Source organism: Protopterus annectens, chromosome 1.part0 (genome assembly GCF_019279795.1).
Source record: "Protopterus annectens isolate FY-2018-M chromosome 1.part0, PAN1.0, whole genome shotgun sequence".
Taxonomy (NCBI): domain Eukaryota; kingdom Metazoa; phylum Chordata; order Ceratodontiformes; family Protopteridae; genus Protopterus; species Protopterus annectens.
In genome coordinates, this window is record NC_056725.1 from 355,127,130 (window position 1) to 355,147,927 (window position 20,798).

Genomic DNA, 20,798 nt, shown 5'->3' on the forward strand with positions numbered 1-20,798 from the left:
TAACCCACAGAACAAAGGGGAATGGGTACTGCAGTCTTTGGATGTGCACAGACAACTTAGATTCTACTTGGACAGGGCTAAATTTCAAAGGAAATCTGAACTGCTGGTGGCATTTGCTGCAGGGACAGAGGGGAAAGCTATTTCAAAGCAAACCATTTCAAAATGGATAGGCCACTGTATTCATTTCTCCTACAAGCACCATGGAAAACCTATCCCACAGGGCATCAGACCCCATTCAACCAGGGCTGCATCTACCTCTACAGCCTTTCTCAGGGGCGTCCCTACAAAGGACATCCTAGAAGCTGCTACTGGGAGTTCTGTACATACTTTCACCAAGCATTATCATTTGCCACTTTTCTCTAAATCCAGAGCTGGTTTTGCCACTGCAGTCTTGCAAGGCCTTATAGCTGGTCCTAATTCTATTTAAATTCCTCCTCCCAACCTTATTTTTGGGAATCTACCCAAATGTAATGACTGCAACAGTGAAACACGAAGAACATAGTACAGTTGTGTACACTTACCATAAATGTAGATGTTAAGAGTGTATTCACTGTTGCAGTCCTGGTTACCCTCCCTCCAGCCCCCTTTCTTCTTTTACTATACCTCTACTCTCACTTACTATGCTCAAAAAGTTTTTTGGTGTATTTGCTTTTTTGTTGGAGGTATATCCTTGTATTATAGATTTAATTGCTTCCCATTAGGGGGGGCACCTGACATCTGGGGCAAGAAAAACTGATGTAATGGCATCGGCTGCATGTTTTATACCCCTGACGACCATGTCATGGAAGAAGGGACAGCAACCGATGCAGGACCCAAGACTTTGTTAATCAGGCCGACTGAGGGCTACTGCAAGCAGATAACCCAAATGTAATGACTGCAACAGTGAATACACTCGAACATCTACATTTATGGTAATTGTACACAACTGTACTTTTTGTCCTGTCATGCTTGTATTGCTAAAGATGTTCATCGTGCATACAGCTGCAGTAATCACAGATGGGTTTGCAGCCGTCAGGCGGTCCCTCGGTCGGCCGAATTCCAAAGTCTTGGTCCGGCGTCGGTTGTCGTCGCTTACTCTTCTGACGTCAGTGAGGCCAGAGTATATAAGACACAGCCGACGTCATGTTCTTCAGTCTTTTTTGCCGCGCGGTGCCCGAAGCAGAAGCAGTTCGCAAGTGCCGGTCGGCCAGCTCCTGAATTACGAAAAAATTGGAACCGAAGTCTTCATTAAAGCTAAGTACCCCGTTGGGGAAACTTTTCTTGCCTCAGACCGATGTCAGAAAAAGTTAATAATTGTATTTCTTGTGGAAAGCAAATACCGCATAAGGATTTCCATTCCCTCTGCATACCTTGTTTGGGCCCAGACCACGACGTCTCGGGCTGTCGCTTTTGCGCTACCTTCAATAAACGCACTATTAAGCGTCGGGCGGAGTTCGCCCAACACTACTTTGGTAAAGCTTTTGATTATAAAATGTCGTCGGACACTCCGACTACCGTTTTGTCCAAAAAACGCAAGGAAAAGGACCGACACGCGAGGCCCGCGGTCCCCGCCAAAACAGGCTACACGTGGTCCGGTTCTCAGCGAGACGCCGTTGCAGTCCCTGACTACCGACGACACTCCTTTGGTGGTGTCTTCTGTACCCGAGACCGCTGGGTCCTCGGCCCTTTCCCAGACTACTACCGAAGCCCCTGCTAATGTCAAGCCTACAAATGTGGACAGGTCCACCTCCACCCATGGTGTATTTAGGCCCTCATCTTCTTTTTCAATTAAGGCCTTTACTAAATCCAAAGCAGCCAGGCATCCCACGAGGCCTGTTGCACAGGGCCCATCTTCAGGACCCATGCCTAAAAAACAGATGCTAAAAATGGCTGAGGATTTAATTACTCTTATCAGAGGTTCTCAACCCCCTCCTGACAAGAGACCCAGAGTGGAGGAAGATTCTCCCTTTTCTGATCGGGGATCCATTTTATCAGAACATTCTGATGCAGAGGAACACTCTCTCTCCTTTTGAGGATTCGGATGCAGAACAGTCCATTCCTTCTGTATCCCCTCCTGAGGATTTTTCCTTTGGGGAAACCTTGAACACCTTGAGGGAACACTTCCATTGGGAAGGCCAAGACTTTTCAGATTCCAAGAAAAGACTTAGGGAATTTCTTTGGTTACCTCAACACAGACCTCTGGCTATACCCCCTGTTTTGGACATACTGGATGATGTCTATTCGGAGGCTTGTCTTAACCCTGATTCTCTGCCTCCTGCACCAGTCAAACCTGATAGATATTACAGAGTATCCAGCTCTCACCAATTTCTCTTCAAAAGCCATAATGCTGACCCTGAAACCATTTCACAAGGCCCCAAGGGATTGAAGGCCTCCACTGCCAAGAATCCACTTCCTGCAGAAAGGGAATCCAGATCTTTAGAAAGGTGGGGTAAAAAGGTATATACCTCGGCCACCCTAGCCATGAGGGCCTTAAACTGTCAGTTTCATATGATTAAATATCAACAGTACCTGTTATCACAATTAAGGAACAAAATGTCTCAACCTGAACAACCAGATTTAAAAGAGTTACAGGATATGATGCATAGTGCAGAGCAAGTGGGTAAACACACCTTACAATGTGGTTATGATGCCCTAGAGGCCTCCAGCAGAGTGGCTGCTACAGGATCAGTCATTCGCAGACATGCCTGGCTTAGGGAACAAAATTTGCCTGATCATGTGAAAGCTAAACTTTTAGATGCTCCTTTACAAAAGGATGTACTATTTGGTACTAATGCTGAGGAGATGCTACGGAAAATGGAAGAAAAAGCCAAATCTATGCAAACTGTCAAAGCTTTCTTACAGGTCCAACCACCACGTTTTAGCAGAAATTGGCCTTCAAAAAACTGGTCCTTTCCAGCCACTGACAAGCCCCAAAGAGGTAGATACAGACGCACAAGGGGCAGAGGGCAATCACAAGGATCATATAGAGGCAGACAATGGCAAACTCCAGCACCAAGAGGTGGTGAAGACAGTGCACAACAATACAGGAAGCAAACCCAATGACTCCCTCATTTCCATGCCAAGCATGTCTCAGCTGGCAGCACCTTTGGGAGGGAAACTAGCATTATTTGCATGCAATTGGCATATTGTCACAACAGACAAATGGATACTGGACATTATAAACAGAGGCTACAAATTTCAATTTCACACTCTTCCAAAAATGAGAGGCATGCCAAACCTGCCACAAAATCAAAGGGCAGAGGCACAACTGCAAATTTCAAAACTCATAAACATGAGAGCTATTCAAAAGTACCTACGCACCAACAAGGTCAAGGTTTTTATTCAAGACTTTTTCTGGTACCAAGGAAAGGAACCGACTGGAGACCCATTTTGGACTTATCCATCCTAAACACATTTCTACTCGTACCAAAATTCAAGATGCTCACATTACAGCAACTTCTTCCCATGCTGGGCATGGAGTTTTGGCTGGTAACATTGGACCTCAAGGAGGCATACCTGCATGTCCCAATCAGACAAAGCTGCAGAAGATACCTCAGATTTCTTGCAGGTTCAATCCACTATCAATTCTCTGCATTGCCCTTTGGCTTATCTACTGCGCCCAGAGTATTCACAAAGTGCCTGGCATCAGTGATTGCCTACTGCAGACTTCAAGGGATACAAATTTACCCTTATCTGGATGACTGCCTGATCCAAGCGGACAGCAAACACATACTTCTGGAACATCTGGCATATGTGACACGGTTACTGCTTTCTCTGGGATATACAATCAACAAAGAGAAATCAAGGGTAACACCATCTCAGAAAATAAACTTCCTGGGTGCCAACTTGGACACAAACACCCAGATGGCATATCTTACGCCAGAAAAACAGGGGCAACTATCTCAGTACTTCAAAATACTAGCAAAAAGCACCAGGCTTACTGCAAGGAAAATCCTGCAGGCACTGGGATTCATGGCATCTTGCATTCTTCTAATCCCATGTGCAAAACTGCATATGAGGAAACTTCAATGGTACCTAAAAAATCTATGGTCTCAACACAGTCACAGTTAGGAAACAGTAATACCAATAATTGCATGTTTGCAAAAGGAATTTCTATGGTGGGCCCAAGCATGTCAAGTAAACACAGGCCTTCCATTCTGCAAGCCTCAAGCAAAACAAGTCATAACCACAGACGCCTCAGATTACGCCTGGGGGGCGCACATGAAGGACAGGTGCATTCAGGGCAGATGGTCCCAAAAGGAAAAGCACCTTCACATCAATCAAAAAGAAATGCTAGCAGTAATAAATGCAATTACAGCTTTCAAGGACTTCCTGCATCCAGGACAATTACTGATAAGAACAGACAACACCACAGTAATGTGGTACATAAACAAACAAGGAGGTACACACTCATACCCCTTGTGCAGACTAGCCATGATTCTTTGGAACTTGGCTCTGGAAAGACAGATCAAACTTCAAGCACAGTACTTGCCAGGATTGGAAAACTCACTGGCAGACAATCTAAGCAGAAATATGACAGATCCACACGAATGGAAGTTACATCCTCAGGTGTTTACAGAAATAATCCAAGCGTGGGGGAGGCCAGACATAGATCTTTTTGCCTCCCACAGGAATCATCAATTGGAAAAGTTTTGTTCAAGGACCTTTCATCCAAAGGCCTGGAGAGTGGACGCCCTTTCATTCAGTTGGACAGCATGGACAGTTCACGCATTCCCACCTCTGCCTCTTCTGCCCAAGGTGCTTTTGAAAGCAAGAACAGACAAACCGAGGATGATACTGATTGCTCCAGATTGGCCAAGGCAACACTGGTACCCACTCCTGAGGAGCCTAACACATACTCCTCCCTGGTCCCTGCCTCTAATGCCTCTTCTGCTGACTCAGCACAGCTACAAAACTCTTCACAGTCAGCTGAAAACACTCAGTCTCACTGCATGGAAAATTCCTTAACACCACAACAGACCCTACTCTCCAAGGAAGTGCAGGATGTCATTTTGGAGGCCAGAAGGCCATCTACTAGAAAAGCTTACTCCGCAAAATGGAAGCGTTTTTGCTCTTGGAATGAGAAAAGAGGCCAGGACCCTAGAAAACTGAACTTGCCTCAGGTATTACAGTATCTAGCTGAGCTGCTGAACAGTGGACTTTCATTTTCCTCCATAAAAATACATGCCTCAGCCATTTCTGCAGAATTCAACACGGATTCCCCTTTATTTTCTCACCCACTCTTATGACAGTTCCTCAGAGGGGCTAAGAATATAAGACCTCCAAGGAAGCAACCAATACCAGCCTGGGACCTTAATTACATACTAGAAAAATTAACATTGCCTCCTTTTGAACCAGCTGCCTCAACAGATTTGCAATATTTGTCCTGGAAAACAGCCTTCTTTCTGGCCATCACTTCAGCTCGTAGGGTTTCTGAACTACAGGCCCTCATGGCGGTGCAGCCCTTCCTCATTTTCCATAAGGACAGGGTTTCCCTTCGTACCAACCCATCATTTATGCCAAAAGTGGTATCCAGGGTAGCCTTAAATCAAGCCATACACCTCCCTACCTTTTATCCCAATCCTCAAAACAAAGGGGAAAGGCTGCTACACTCTTTAGACATCCATAGGCAGCTACGTTATTATTTGGACAGAACAAAGTCCTTCAGGAAATCAGAACATCTTTGTGTCCTATGCTGTAGGGGCTCAAGGGAAACCAGTTACAAAACAGACTATTTCCAAGTGGATTGGCCACTGCATACGGTTTTGTTATTCCTATCATGGGAAATCTGTTCCTACAGGTATCAGATCTCACTCCACCAGGGCCACAGCTACCTCTACAGCCTTCCTCAGAGGAGTTCCTACCAAAGATATTTTGGAGGCAGCCACTTTGAGTTCTGTACATACCTTCACAAAACACTACCACCTGCCTTTATATTCCAGAACAAGAGCAGGCTTTGCCACTGCTGTTTTGCAGGGCATTCTGGCTCAACCCAGTTCCTCCTAATACCTACCACCCTATGCATAGCTTTGGGACTCTACCCATCTGTGATTACTGCAGCTGTATGCACAATGAACATAGTACAGTTTTGTACCTACCATAAATGTAGATGTTCGAGTGCTAATACAGCTGCAGTACAGGTTTCCCTCCCTCCTTCCCCACTTGGTAAAGGCATGGGGCCTACAACCTCTTCATACTACCTGACTGGGTTATCCTGCTATGTTTTATTTGCTTGCATCCACTGATTTTGGATTATATTGCATTGTTTGTATATGTATATAAGCATTATTTATGTATTGCCTTCCTTTTGGGGGCACCTGACATCTGGGGCAAGAAAGACTGAAGAACATGACGTCGGCTGTGTCTTATATACTCTGGCCTCACTGACGTCAGAAGAGTAAGCGACGACAACCGACACCGGACCAAGACTTTGGAATTCGGCTGACCGAGGGACCGCCTGACGGCTGAAAACCCATCTGTGATTACTGCAGCTGTATTAGCACTCTAACATCTACATTTATGGTAGGTACAAAACTGTACTTTTTTACTCTTGGGAACATGGTGAAGTTAATGATTAACCTTCCCCCTTCTGGGGTAAAAAAAAATAACGTGTCTCTGTAACATCTGCTTCTCATTTTACTAAGCATATTTTAGTCTGCTTATGATGCTGCTGAGTCTTCCTCCAGAGTTGCTGCTTTTGGATCAGTATTGTGGAGATAGGTTTGGCTTGGCTTGGCTTCAGTCTCAAAAGCTTCTTGAGTACGCTAATATTGAAAATTTAAATCCTTAATCCTTTTGTAAGGAAGTTCTGTTTTGCCCTTCTGTGGCTGACATACCTAAGAACTGATGTTCATCGTGTTACACTGCTGCAGTCATCACACTTGGGTTATCCTGCCGTCAGGTGGTCCCGCAGTCGGCCAGAGTTCCAAAGTCTTGGTCTGGCATCGGTTCCTGTCGCTTCTTCCCTGATGTCAGTGCGCCAGGGGTATATAAGATGCATCCGACGCCTTTTTCTTCAGTCTTTCTTGCCGCGCGGTGCCCGAAGCAGAAGCAGTTCGCAAGTGCCGGTCGGCCGACTCCTGAGATTTTCGAAGTCTAATTTCAGATCCGAAGTCTTCAATAAAGCTAAGTACCCCGTTGGGGAAACTTTTTTCTTGCCTCAGACCGATGTCAGAAAAAGTTAATAATTGTATTTCTTGTGGAAAGCAAATACCTCATAAGGACTTCCACTCTTACTGTATTCCATGCCTAGGCCCTGATCACGACGTCACTAGTTGTCGGTTTTGTGCTAGATTTAACAAATGTACTATAAAAAGACGTTTTGATTTTGCTTTGCACTACTTTGACCGAAGGTTCAATTATACTATGCCGTCGGATCAACCAATGACCGCAATATCGGAAAAATGCAAGGACAAGGATAAAGACAGACATCCGAGGTCCAAACCCGATGACAAAACCTCTTCTAGGCCAGTCACCGGTTCTCAGTGAGGCGCTTTCGCAGCCCCTGACACTCGCTACCTCAGAGACACAGGCCGCCTCCGACTCCCACGTGGAGACAACTAGGCCTCTGGAAACTCAAGATATTGGGCCTACGGAAACTAATCCCTCAGATGGGTCCAGAGCCGCTGAGCAGGCATCGGCTTCTGAGGGTGGTTTCAGACCTTCACCACTTACCATTAAAACAACAGCCAAGACAAAAGTACCACTAAAGACAAAGAAACAAGTACAGCATTCTCCTGAACAAACCTCCATGCCTAAGAAACAGATGCTTAAAATGGCCGAAGACCTCATTACTCTAATCAGGGGTTCCCATCCCCCTCCTGAGAAAAGGCCTAGGCAGGATACAGACTATGATTCCGCTGTTTGTTTCCATTTCCTCTGATTCCTCTTCAGACCAGGGGTTGCTGAAGAATCTATCCCTTCTGCCTCTCCTCCTGAGGATTATTCTTTTGGGGAAACTTTACATACCATGAGGGAGCATTTACATTGGGAAAGTCAGGATTACGCAGAATCTAAGAAAATGCTCAGAGATTTCCTTTTACTGCCTCAGCACAGGCCCCTGGCTATTCCGCCTGTGCTAGATATTGTGGATGATGTGTTCTCTGAATCCAGCTTATCTCCCGATTCCTTGCCCCCTGCACCAGCCAAGCCAAATAGGTACTACAGAGTCCCTGACTCTCACAAGTTTCTTTATAAAAACCCTTCTTCTGATCCAGAAACTATTTCCCAGGGTCCAAAAGGGGATAAGGCTTCCATTGCAAAAAATCCAGTACCCTCTGACAGAGATTCCAGAGTTTTGGATAGATGGGGGAAGAAAGTATACACTTATGCAACTTTAGCAGTAAGAGCTTTAAATTGCCAGTTTCACATGCTTAATTACCAACAATATTTAATGGCTCAGTTAAAACAGAAAATGCTTGCAAGCTCAGAAGCTCCTGATTGTAAAGAAATGCAGGATTTATTGCATGCCGTTGAACAAGTGGGAAAACATACTCTGCAATGTGGTTTTGATTCTCTAGAGGCCTCTTGTAGAGCCGCAGTTACAGGTTCAGTGATTCGATGGCATGCTTGGTTAAAAGAACAGAGTTTACCTGATCATGTTAAGGCAAAATTATTGGATGCTCTTTTACAGCATGATACCTTGTTTGGTGTTAAGGCAGAAGAGGTGTTAAAGAAAATGGAGGATAAAGCTAAATCTATGCAAACAGTCAAGGATTTCTTACAGGTACAGCCACCTCGATTTAGCAGAAATTGGCCTACAAAAAATTGGTCCTTTCCAGTGTCAGACAGGCCACAGAGAGGCAGATACAAACGCCCAAGAGGCAGATGTCAACCCCAAGGCTCAAACAGACAACGACAGTGGGGCAGCACAACCCCAAAAGGAGGTGAGGACAAGTCTCAACCTTACAGGAAACAGTCACAATGACTTTCCCCTTCGTACGCCAAGCACTTCTCTTTTGGAAGCCCCCTTGGGGGGAAAACTAGCATTTTTTTCTCAAAACTGGCAAACAATCACCCAAGACAAATGGGTTCTGAATATTGTGTCTCAAGGTTACAGGTTCCACTTTCATACTTTACCAAGGCTAAAAAGAATGCCAGACCTTCCACAAAATCAATGGGCAGAGGCACAAAAAAAAATTTCAACCCTCATGGACATGAGAGCTATTCAAAAAGTACCACAGCAGGAACAAGGACAAGGATTTTACTCAAGACTCTTCCTGGTCCCCAGAAAGGACAAGGCCTGGAGGCCCATACTAGACCTTTCAATTCTAAATACTTACCTGGATATTCCGAAATTCAAAATGTTGACATTACAGCAGCTTCTACGCATGCTGGGCAAGAACACATGGCTTGCTACTCTGGACATCAAAGAGGCATACCTGCATGTCCCTATCGGACAAAATTGCAGAAGATACCTCAGATTCAAAGCTGGTACAATGCACTACCAATTCTCTGCACTGCCCTTTGGCTTATCTACTGTGCCCAGGGTCTTCACAAAGTGCCTGGCACCAATAATTGCTTTTTGCAGGCAAAAAAGAATTCAAATATATCCATACCTGGACGACTGCCTCATTCAAGCAGAGACAAAGGATATTCTTCTACAGCATCTGGCGTTTGTAAAAAGATTGCTAACTTCTCTAGGGTACACAGTAAACGAAAAGAAGTCAAAAGTAGTGCCCTCACAACAGATTATATTCCTGGGTGCCAGCTTAAATACAACGGCCCAGATGGCTTACCTCACGCCAGACAAACAAGTTCAGCTAACTCAATATTTTCAATTACTGGCAAAAAAGTCCCATCCCCCTGCAAGAAAAATTCTGCAGGCCCTGGGATTCATGGCATCCTGCATACTACTAATACCATATGCCAGACTGCATATGAGGAAAATACAATGGTACCTAAAAAGTGTTTGGACTCAACACTCTCACAGTTTAGAAGCGGTAATACCAATGATTCCCTGCCTACAACAGGAGTTTCGATGGTGGGCACAGGCATGTCACCTAAACAAGGGTCAGCCTTTCACCCTACCCACAGCCAGGCAGACTCTAACAGATGCTTCGGATTACGCCTGGGGAGCACACATGGCAGGAAAATGCATTCAGGGCAAGTGGACCACAGACCAGATGCATCTACACATCAATCAAAAAGAGATGTTGGCTGTTCAAAATGCCCTAACCGCTTTCAAGGACCTTCTGCATCCAGGACAATTATTATTAAAGACAGACAACACCACAGTAATGTGGTACATAAACAAGCAAGGGGGCACTCATTCTTACCCCCTATGCAGGCAAGCCATGACCTTGTGGAACACAGCTCTAACGTACCAAGTTCACCTGCAAGCACAATTCCTGCCAGGAAAGAAAAATACTCTGGCAGACGATCTATGCAGAAATATCATGGACCCTCACGAATGGAAATTGAATCCACAAATCTTCAGCATGGCAACACAAAAATGGGAATGCCCAGACATAGATCATTTTGCCTCCCCACTGAATTGCCAACTACAAAAATTCTGCACAAGGACTTATCGCAAACAAGCATGGAAAGTGGATGCTCTTTTGTTCAGATGAAAAAACCTAAAAGTTTACGCCTTCCCGCCTCTGACTCTCCTTTCAAAGGTACTCCTAAAAGCCAGACAAGAGAAACCACAGATGATCCTGATTGCTCCAGACTGGCCACGCCAGCACTGGTACCCTATCTTAAGGAACCTAGCTCAAGGCCCACCATGGATTTTGCCTCAAATTCCACACCTTCTGACTCAACAAAACAATCAGATCCTGCACGGTCAGCTCAAAACTCTAAACCTGGCTGCATGGCAGATTCATTAGTCAAACAGGCAACACCTCTCTCTAAAGCGGTTATGGATGTAATTTTGGAGGCCAGGAGGCCTAGCACCAGGAAAGCTTACTCAGAAAAATGGAAGAGACTCTGCGCCTGGAACCAGGCTCAAAGCCTTGACCCTCTTGTTCCAAACATCCCTCAGATTTTACAATACTTAACTGAGATGCTGGACACAGGCCTATCCTTCTCATCAATTATGATCCATGCCTCTGCCATTTCAGCACATTACAACACGGATCCTCCTTTATTCTCTCATCCCTTGCTAAAGCAGTACCTCAGAGGGGCTAAAAACATAAGACCGCCCCGGAGAGTACCAACACCAACTTAGGACCTCAATTTCGTTTTGGAAAAACTGACCCTGGCACCTTTTGAGCCAGCCAATACAGCCGATCTAAAATTTTTATCATGGAAAACAGCTCTGCTCCTGGCAGTAACTTCAGCACAGAGTCTCAGAGCTACAGGCATTAATGGCAGTGGAACCTTTTATAATTTTTCATTAGGACAGGGTTTCTCTAAGGACAAACTCTACCTTTATGCCAAAGGTGGTATCGAGTGTGGCTCTTAACCAAACCATCCATTTTCCAACTTTTTATCCAAACCCCCAGAATAAAGGGGAGAAACTTCTGCATTCTTTGGACATAAACAGGCAGCTACGCTTCTACTTGGACAAAATAAAAGCGATCAGGAAAACTGAGCAACTGTTTGTAGCATATGCTGCAGGATCACAGGGCAAGGCTATCTCAAAGCAGACTATATCCAAATGGATAGGACACTGTATTCATTACTGCTACACACAGCATGGAAAATCAGTCCCAAATAGCATTAGGCCACATTCCACCAGGGCTACAGCCACTTCAACGGCCTTTCTCAGAGGAGTACCTACCAAGGAAATTTTGGAGGTGGCAACTTGGAGTTTCAGTGCACACCTTTACCAAGCATTACCACCTGCCTCTTTACTCTAAATCCAGAGCAGGATTTGCCACTGCAGTTCTGCAGGGCCTCATAGCCAATCCTAACTCTTTATAGACCAGCCACCCAACCTTAGCTTTGGGATTCTACCCAAGTGTGATGACTGCAGCAGTGTAACACGATGAACATAGTACAGTTTTGTACCTACCATAAATGTAGATGTTCGAGTGTTCACACTGCTGCAGTCCAGGTTTCCCTCCCTCCATCCCCTCTGAACTAGCTGGCCTTATCTATACCTTTCTATCCTATACAACATTTGTGGTGTATTTGCTTGTAACTGAAGGTATTCTTTTTATTTTATTATGTATACCTGTTATTAGCAATATGTATTGTGCACCTGACATCTGGAGCAAGAAAAACTGAAGAAAATGGCGTCGGATGCATCTTATATACCCCTGGCACACTGACGTCAGGGAAGAAGCGACAGCAACAGACGCCGGACCAAGACTTTGGAACTCTGGCCGACTGCGGGGACCGCCTGATGGCAGGATAACCCAAGTGTGATGACTGCAGCAGTGTGAACACTCGGACATCTACATTTATGGTGGGTACAAAACTGTACTTTATGAACTGGGAAAGCTGATTCAAGGAGTAACTCAAATTTTTCATCCTTCCTTTTTCAAAGCAAATAGAAATTTCCTGACCTTTTCAGCTCCTTTATTCAGTAAGCATTTTTAAGCAGCAAGTAGCCTTTCAGCTGGATTTTAAAAAGCAATCTTGAGGATCTGAGAAGAAAGGAAAAGCCACAAAAGTTCAGGACAATTCTCTGTCAGCATGACTGTTTTGGCTTTTCTTTCTTCCCACCCTGGCAACCTCTGCCTCTGTCTAAGGTTCATCACCCTTTGTGGCAGCAGACAGTTACAGACAGATGGGTTTTAAATGTAGTCCAGCAGGGGTACAGTTGGCAGTGAGAATTCCTTTCTCCTTTCCTGGAGATTCCTTCTTGTCCAGTCCTTCAGTCCCTCCTCCCCCTTATTTACCACTTGCTGACATGAAGATGTTCATCATTCTCACTGCTGCAGTAGCCTTTGACTATATGGATTGTATTCTGCCCAAGGTACAACCACCAGCCGGTCTTCATAAAGCTTTGGCTCCTTCCCACTTCTACACACACTATACTGTTTGGCTACCCCTTTTGAGGGAAATCATCAGACAAGTCTAGACAGTTTCAGTACTTTCGTGCCTCCTGAAGGAAAAGCAGCTCTGAGACTTCACGTAAGCAGCATGCAGGGGTATAACAAGCAAATTCCATTTTGTACTCGCAAGCTGTTGGTGCTGCCACCCCCCCGCAACAGTGCTCACCTTGCTTAAAAATGGACACATCCCTCAAAATGCTACCTTCCAAGCACATCATGTTTTCTAGTGTTCCCCCTAAAACTATTAAAGATATTGTTTTTAAATTAGCAATATTGCACCTGTTGTTAAAGGCATTCATTTAGATAGCTGTAGGTATATTATGACATGAAAAAAAGCTATGTTAATGTGATGCTCAGAAGAAAATGTACTCAGTACAAAAGAGTATGCCTGGTTACACTCTTGGCAAACATGTAAGTTGGTGTCTTCATTACTGACAGATGAGCTCATGTTGGAGAACCCTTCCACACAGAAAATATTGCCTTTTTGAATATTTTTGAGTTTTAATTTCTAAAGAATACCAGTAATTTTATTAATATCTGAAGACCCTATTTGTTCAGTCCATCCGATCCAACATATGGGTCCTCAAACTACTGCTCTGGTCTAAACCAGCAAATTTAGTGCTTCAGCCTTGAACCCTTTAGAATCTTTACTTCCCATAATGCCCTTCTCTCTGTCTAGTGCGCCTCTCATTTGCTGCCTTCTGAGTAGCAACAAGATGAACTTCGTGTTTCACTGTTGCAGTCATTACATTTGGGTAATCCTGCTGGCAGGTTGCCCTCAGTCGGCCTGAATTCCAAAGTCTTGGGTCCTGCGTCGACTGCTGTCGCCCCTTCCCTGACGTCAGGTCTTCAGGGGTATAAAAGAAGCAGCCGACGCCATTTTCTTCAGTCTTTCTTGCCGCGAGGTGCCCGAAGCAGAAGCAGTTCGCAAGTGCCGGTTGGCCGACTCCTGAGATTTTCGTGTTCGAATTTCAGATCCGAAGTCTTCAATAAAGCTAAGTACCCCGTTGGGGAAACTTTTTTCTTGCTCCAGACCGATGTCAGAAAAAGTAAATAATTATATTTCTTGTGGAAAGCAAATACCTCTTAAGGACTTTCTTTCTTACTGTATTCCTTGCCTAGGCCTTGATCACAACGTTTCTGGTTGTCGGTTTTGTGCTAGATTTAACCAACGTGCTATTAAGCGTCGGTATGATTTTGCTTTAAACTATTTTGGACGCTGGTTTAATTATCCAGAAATGTCGTCAGATAGCCATCCGACTACCGGAGTTCACAAAAAACGCAAAGAAAAGGAGAGAGATGAGCAACCAAGGCCCAAAACCGACGAAGCTTCTCCTAAGCCATTCGTCGGTTTGCCAGTTCTCAGTGAGGTGCTTTCGCAGCCCCTGATGCCTGCTACTTTAGAGTCGCCGGCCGCTACCGACTCCCACGTGGAGTCGGCCATGCTGCTGGAAACTCAAGATTATTGGAGCCTCGGATACTATTCCCTCAGATGGGTCTGGAGCCGCTGAGCAGACACCGGCTTCTGTGGATGTATTCAGACCTAAACATCTTTACATTAAACCGACTTCAGCTTCAAAGGCAAAGACTAAAGCACCTTCTAAAGCAAAGAAACAAACTCAAGAGCCATGTGAACAGGCCTCTATGCCCAAAAAACAGATGCTCAAAATGGCCGAAGACTTGATTACCTTGATCAGAGGTTCCCATCCCCCTCCTGATAAGAGGCCTAGGCAAGAGTTAGACTATGAATCTTCAGATCAGGATGTTCTTCATCTCACATTGCTGCAGTCCTTACACTTGGGTAGTCCGCTGTCCTCGGTCGGCCCGAATATCAAAGTATAAGGCTGACGTCGGTCAAGGCACATTTGACTGACATCAGGACGTCAGGGTACAAATGCGCATGACCGACGTCATATCCTCAGTCTTTTTTGCCGCATGGTCCGATGCAGAAGCAGCATTGCAAGTGCCGGTTGGCGTTCTGAAATTTTTCGATTTGAGTTTCAGACCGAGTCAAAGTTGGCTAAGTACCCGTTGGGGAATATTTTAGTTTTTTCTTGCCTCAGTGGTTTACCGGATGTCAGAAAAAGTAAATAATTGTATTTCTTGTGGGAAACAGATACCGCATAGAGATTATCATACTTTGTGCATTCCTTGTTTAGGGCCTGAGCACGACGTTGTTGGGTGTCGCTCTTGTGCTAGATTCAATAAGCGCACTATAAAGAGAAGGTTAGATTGTGCCAGGTTAGTCTTCGGGAAGCAGTGCAATTATAAAATGCCGTCGGATGCTCCGACGCCCGCTTCTTCGAAGAAGCGCAAGGACAAAGCAGTTAAGCCTAGGCTAGAAGAACCGTCCGTGCGGACGCCGGTTCTTTAGAGGTGTCGGTGGAGCGGTAGTTCCACGGAGGTTTCTTTGGGATCCCAGGAGAGACTTTGTTATTGCAGGATGTGGCCTCTCAGGAGGCAGGTCAGGCTGAAGGGGCTTCTCAGGTTACTGTACTCCCTCCTTCCTAGGGTGGTTAGGCCCTCTCCTTCTGTTTCCAAGGCTTCTCCCAGAGGCAGGCCAGGTTTAGCTTCAGTTGGTGTCACCCCTAGTTCTTCAGGAACTGTGCCCAAGAAGCATATGCTTAAAATGGCAGAAGATTTGATTACTTTGATTAGGGGTTCTTTGCCCCCTCCTGATAAGAGGCCTAGGGTGGAGCCTGAGCTTGGGAGTTTTGAGCAGGCTTCGGATGTTTCAGAGTCTTCGGCTGAAGACTTGCAGGAGTATTCTCCTTATTCTGATTCTGATGTGGATGATTCTACTCCTTCTGCTTCTCCTCCTGAGGATTTATTCTTTTTCAGAAACTCTTCATTCCATGAGGGAGCATTTTAAGTGGGAAGGTCAGGACTTCTCTGATTCCAGGAAAAGGCTTAGGGAATTTTTGTTTTTACCCCAGCATAGGCCTTTGGCTATACCTCCTGTTTTGGATGTGGTGGAAGATGTTTTTACAGAGGCTTCTCTTAATCCTGATTCTTTGCCTCCTGCTCCTGTTAAACCGGATAGGTATTACAGGGTGCCTGAAGCTCATAAGTATCTTTTTAAGAGTCCTAGGGCAGACCCAGAAACTGTTAGTCAGGGGCCTAAAGGTGTTAAGGCTTCTATTGTCAAGAATCCGGTTCCTACAGATAAAGAGGCCAGGGCCTTGGATAGATGGGGAAAGAAAGTTTATACTACTTCCACTCTAGCTATGAGGGCTTTGAATTGCCAGTTTCACATGTTGAAATACCAAAACTATCTCCTTTCACAATTGAAGTCTAAGGTTGATGCTCTGGCGGAAGGTATTGATTGTAAAGAGTTACAAGATTTAGTACATGTTTCTGAACAGGTGGGTAAGCATTCTTTGCAATGTGGTTTTGATGCTGTACAGGCCTCGTCTAGGGTGGCTGCCACTGGGTCAGTTCTTCGCAGGCACGCCTGGCTGAGGGATCAGAATTTATCTGACCATGTTAAATAAGGATTTTAGATGCTCCTTTACAATCTGATGTGTTGTTTGGTTCTCCTGTTGAGGCAGTTTTAAAGAAAATGGAAGACAAGGCTAAGTCTATGCAGACTGTTAAAGAATTTTTGCAGGTTCAGCCTCCAAAGTTTAGTAGAAATTGGCCTACTAAGGGGTGGACGTATCCTTCTTATGATTCCCAGTCTAGGGGTAGATCTAGACGTGGTAGGGGCAGAGCTCAGGGCTCTTTCAGGCCTAGAACAGGGAGTTCTCCTGCACAGTCTTCGGGTGAGGGCAGGGGTCAGTAGTTGTAAACAGACCCAATGACCTACCTTTTCAGCTGCCAGAGCCTTCTCGTCTGGCAGCACCTTTGGGAGGAAGGTTGGCACTTTTCAAAGAAAATTGGAGTTTAATTACCCAAGACAGATGGGTATTGGATATCATACACCACGGTTACAGGTTTTATTTCCATACCTTGCCTCCTTTCAAAGGCATGCCAGGCGTTCCTCCTCAACAAAGAATAGAGGCTCACAAGCAAATTTCTCTGTTACTCCAAATAGGGGCCATACAGCCGGTCCCTATGCCAGAAGTGGGCCTAGGATTTTATTCTCGCCTGTTCCTAGTACCAAAGAAAGGGAACACGTGGAGACCAATTTTGGACTTATCTATCCTCAACACTTATCTGGACATTCCCAAGTTCAAAATGTTGACGTTACAGCAGCTTTTTCCTCTGCTGGGCAAAGATCATTGGATGGTAACTTTGGATCTCAAGGAGGCTTATCTTCATGTTCCTATCAGACTGAGTTGCAGGAAGTATCTGCGTTTTCGAGCTGGGACTTCTCATTATCAGTTCTCTGCATTGCCCTTTGGCTTGTCTACTGCGCCCAGAGTGTTCACGAAAGTTCTGGCTCCAGTGATAGCTTTCCTCAGGTTAAAAGGAATACAGATCTATCCTTATTTGGACGATTGCCTGATTCTGGCTCAAGGAAGGGACGAGCTTCTTCATCATTTGGATTATGTGATAGCAGTGCTAAGATGCCTGGGGTATTCTGTGAACGAAATAAAGTCCAGTCTAGTACCCTCTCAAGACATGTGCTTTCTGGGTGTGAGACTGAATACAGCATCCCAGATGGCCTTTTGACCCCGGACAAACAAAAGAATCTTTCCCTTTACTTTCATCAGTTGTCTCATCAGTCCAGGCTGACTGCAAGGACAGTCCTTCAAGCCTTGGGGTTCATGGCATCTTGTATTCTGGTGCTTCCCAATGCCAAACTGCATATGAGGAAGCTACAATGGTATCTCAAAAATGTATGGACACAGCACTGCCAGGATTTGGACACTGTCATTCAAATAATACCTTGCATTCAAAAGGAATTGTTGTGGTGGGCTCAGGAATGTCACCTAAACAAGGGACTCTCTGTGACCCGGCCAGAGGCGAGTCAGATTCTAACGACAGATGCCTCAGACAAAGCTTGGGAGCTCATCTGAATGGAAAGTGGATACAAGACAAGTGGCCTGCCAGACTACAACATCTACATATCAACTTGAAAGAGATGTTAGCAGTCCAGTTTGCATTAATAGCTTTCAAGGATTTACTTCTTCCAGGGCAGGTGTTGATTCTAACAGACAACACAACTGTCATGTGGTACATCAACAAGCAAGCGGAACACATTCTTATCCTCTATGCAGGCAAGCAATGATCTTGTGGGAGACTGCTCTCAGTTTACAGCTAAATCTTCAGGCAAGGTTTCTGCCGGGAGCACAGAACTCCTTAGCAGATGTGTTGAGCAGACAAATTATGGATCCCCACGAGTGGAAATTGGATCCTCATGTATTTCAGAAATTGACAGTGTCATGGGGAACTCCAGACATAGATCTGTTCGCTTCTCCACTAAACCACCAGCTGCCAAAGTTTTGCACAAAAGGTTTCATCCCACAGCTTGGAAAGTGGATGCTCTTTCTTTCAATTGGAGCAATCTTCATGTGTATGCCTTTCCGCCTCTGCCTCTCCTCCCAAAGGTAGTACTAAAGGTCAGACAAGACAAGCCAAGGATGATTTTGATAGCTCCAGATTGGCCTCGACAGCATTGGTACCCATTACTGAGAAGCCTGGTACGGAAGCCTCCATGGCCTTTGCCTTCGATTCCACACCTGTTGTCTCAGGAGGACAGTCATTTGCTCAATGTCAAGCTTCACTCTCTGCACCTAACAGCCTGGCATATTCTGTTTTGAACCATAGTGGGCCTCCACTTCCACAGCAAGTTTTGAATGTTATTTTGGAAGCTAGAAGGCCTAGTACAAGGAAAGTGTACGCAGATAAATGGAAGAGATTTTTATTTTGGAGTGCAGCAAAGGATTTTGATGTTTCTGAGCCTAATTTAAGTGTGGCTCTTCAATATCTTACTGAGTTACTGGACAAAGGTTTGTCCTTCTCTTCTATTAAGGTTCATGCTGCAGCAATTTCGCTCACTATGATTGTGACCCACCATTGTTTTCTCATCCTTTGTTCAAGCAATTTCTTAGAGGGGCAAAGAATATAAGACCCCACGAAGAGCTCCTACTCCTGCTTGGGATCTCAATTTTGTGTTGGAGAAACTCACTCTACAACCTTTTGAGCCTGCAGCTACTACTGAATTAAAGTTTTATCATGGAAGACTGCTTTTTGTTGGCTATTACCTCTGCAAGAAGGGTTTCTGAGTTGCAGGCCCTTATGGCGGTTGAGCCTTTCTTAATTTTCCATAAGGATAGGGTATCTTTACGTACTAATCCTTCCTTTATGCCTAAGGTGGTTTCTAGTGTGGCTTTAAACCAAACTATTCATTTGCCTACTTTTTATGCAAATCCCCAAAATAAAGGGGAAAAGATTTTGCACACTTTAGATGTACACAGGCAGTTGCGATATTATTTGGACAGAACAAAAGGGTTCAGGCAGTCTCAGCAGTTATTTGTTTCTTTTGCTTTGAGTTCTCAGGGCAAGCCTGTGTCAAAACAAACTATTTCTAAGTGGATTGGGTTTTGCATTGCCTTCTGTTATTCCCATCATGGCAAGGAGATTCCAGCTGGGATTAGGCCTCATTCCACTAGGGCTACTGCCACTTCGACAGCTTTTTTGAGGGGTGGCAACTAAGGATATTTTGGAGGCAGCTACTTGGAGTTCAGTGCATACTTTCTCTAGGCATTATCACCTACCACTTTACTCTAAATCCAGGGCTGGTTTTGCCACTGCTGTTTTGCAGGGCATTTTGGCAGCTCCTGCTTCCTTATAGTTTGGCCATCCTCCCTTACCTCTGCTTTGGGATTCTACCCAAGTGTAAGGACTGCAGCAATGTGAGATGAAGAACATAGTACAGTTTTGTACCTACCATAAATGTAGATGTTCAAGATCCACATTGCTGCAGTCAATACCCTCCCTCCTTCCCTCTGTAGTTAGAGGCGGTTGTGTGGGTTGGGTTGTCAATATGATGTATATTGTATATATTGTACATATTTTTAGTGTTAGGATGGTTGGTTGTTTGTTTGCTGTCTTTTGGTTTTGACCTTTATTTTTAGGGTCTTCTGACATCTGGGGCAAGAAAAGACTGAGGATATGACGTCGGTCATGCGCATTTGTACCCTGACGTCCTGATGTCAGTCAAATGCGCCTTGACCGACGTCAGCCTTATACTTTGATATTCGGGCCGACCGAGGACAGCGGACTACCCAAGTGTAAGGACTGCAGCAATGTGGATCTTCGAACATCTACATTTATGATAGGTACAAAACTGTACTTTTCTATTTCTTCCGATTCCTCTTCTGATCAGGAATATTCTCTTCCCCCCTATGAGGATTCTGATGCTGAAGAACCTATACCTTCAGCTTCTCCTCCAGAGGACTATTCTTTTGGGGAAACCTTACAATACCATGAGGGAGCATTTCCACTGGGAGGGACAAGATTTTTCAGAATCTAAAAAGAGGCTCAGATTTCCTTTTACATCCTCAACACAGGCCTCTAGCCATTCCACCTGTGTTAGACATTGTAGATGATGAGGATTCTGATGCTGAAGAACCTATACCTTCAGCTTCTCCTCCAGAGGACTATTCTTTTGGGGAAACCTTACAATACCATGAGGGAGCATTTCCACTGGGAGAGAAAAGATTTTTCAGAATCTAAAAAGAGGCTCAGATTTCCTTTTACATCCTCAACACAGGCCTCTAGCCATTCCACCTGTGTTAGACATTGTAGATGATGTGTTTTCAGAGTCTAGTCTTACCCCTGACTCATTACCCTCCAGCTCCTGTTAAGCCTGATAGATATTACAGGATTCCTGACTCTCATAAATTCCTTTTTAAAAACCCTGCTGCAAGACCCAGAGACTATTTCACAGGGTCCCAAAGGAGTTGAGGCTTCCGCTGCAAA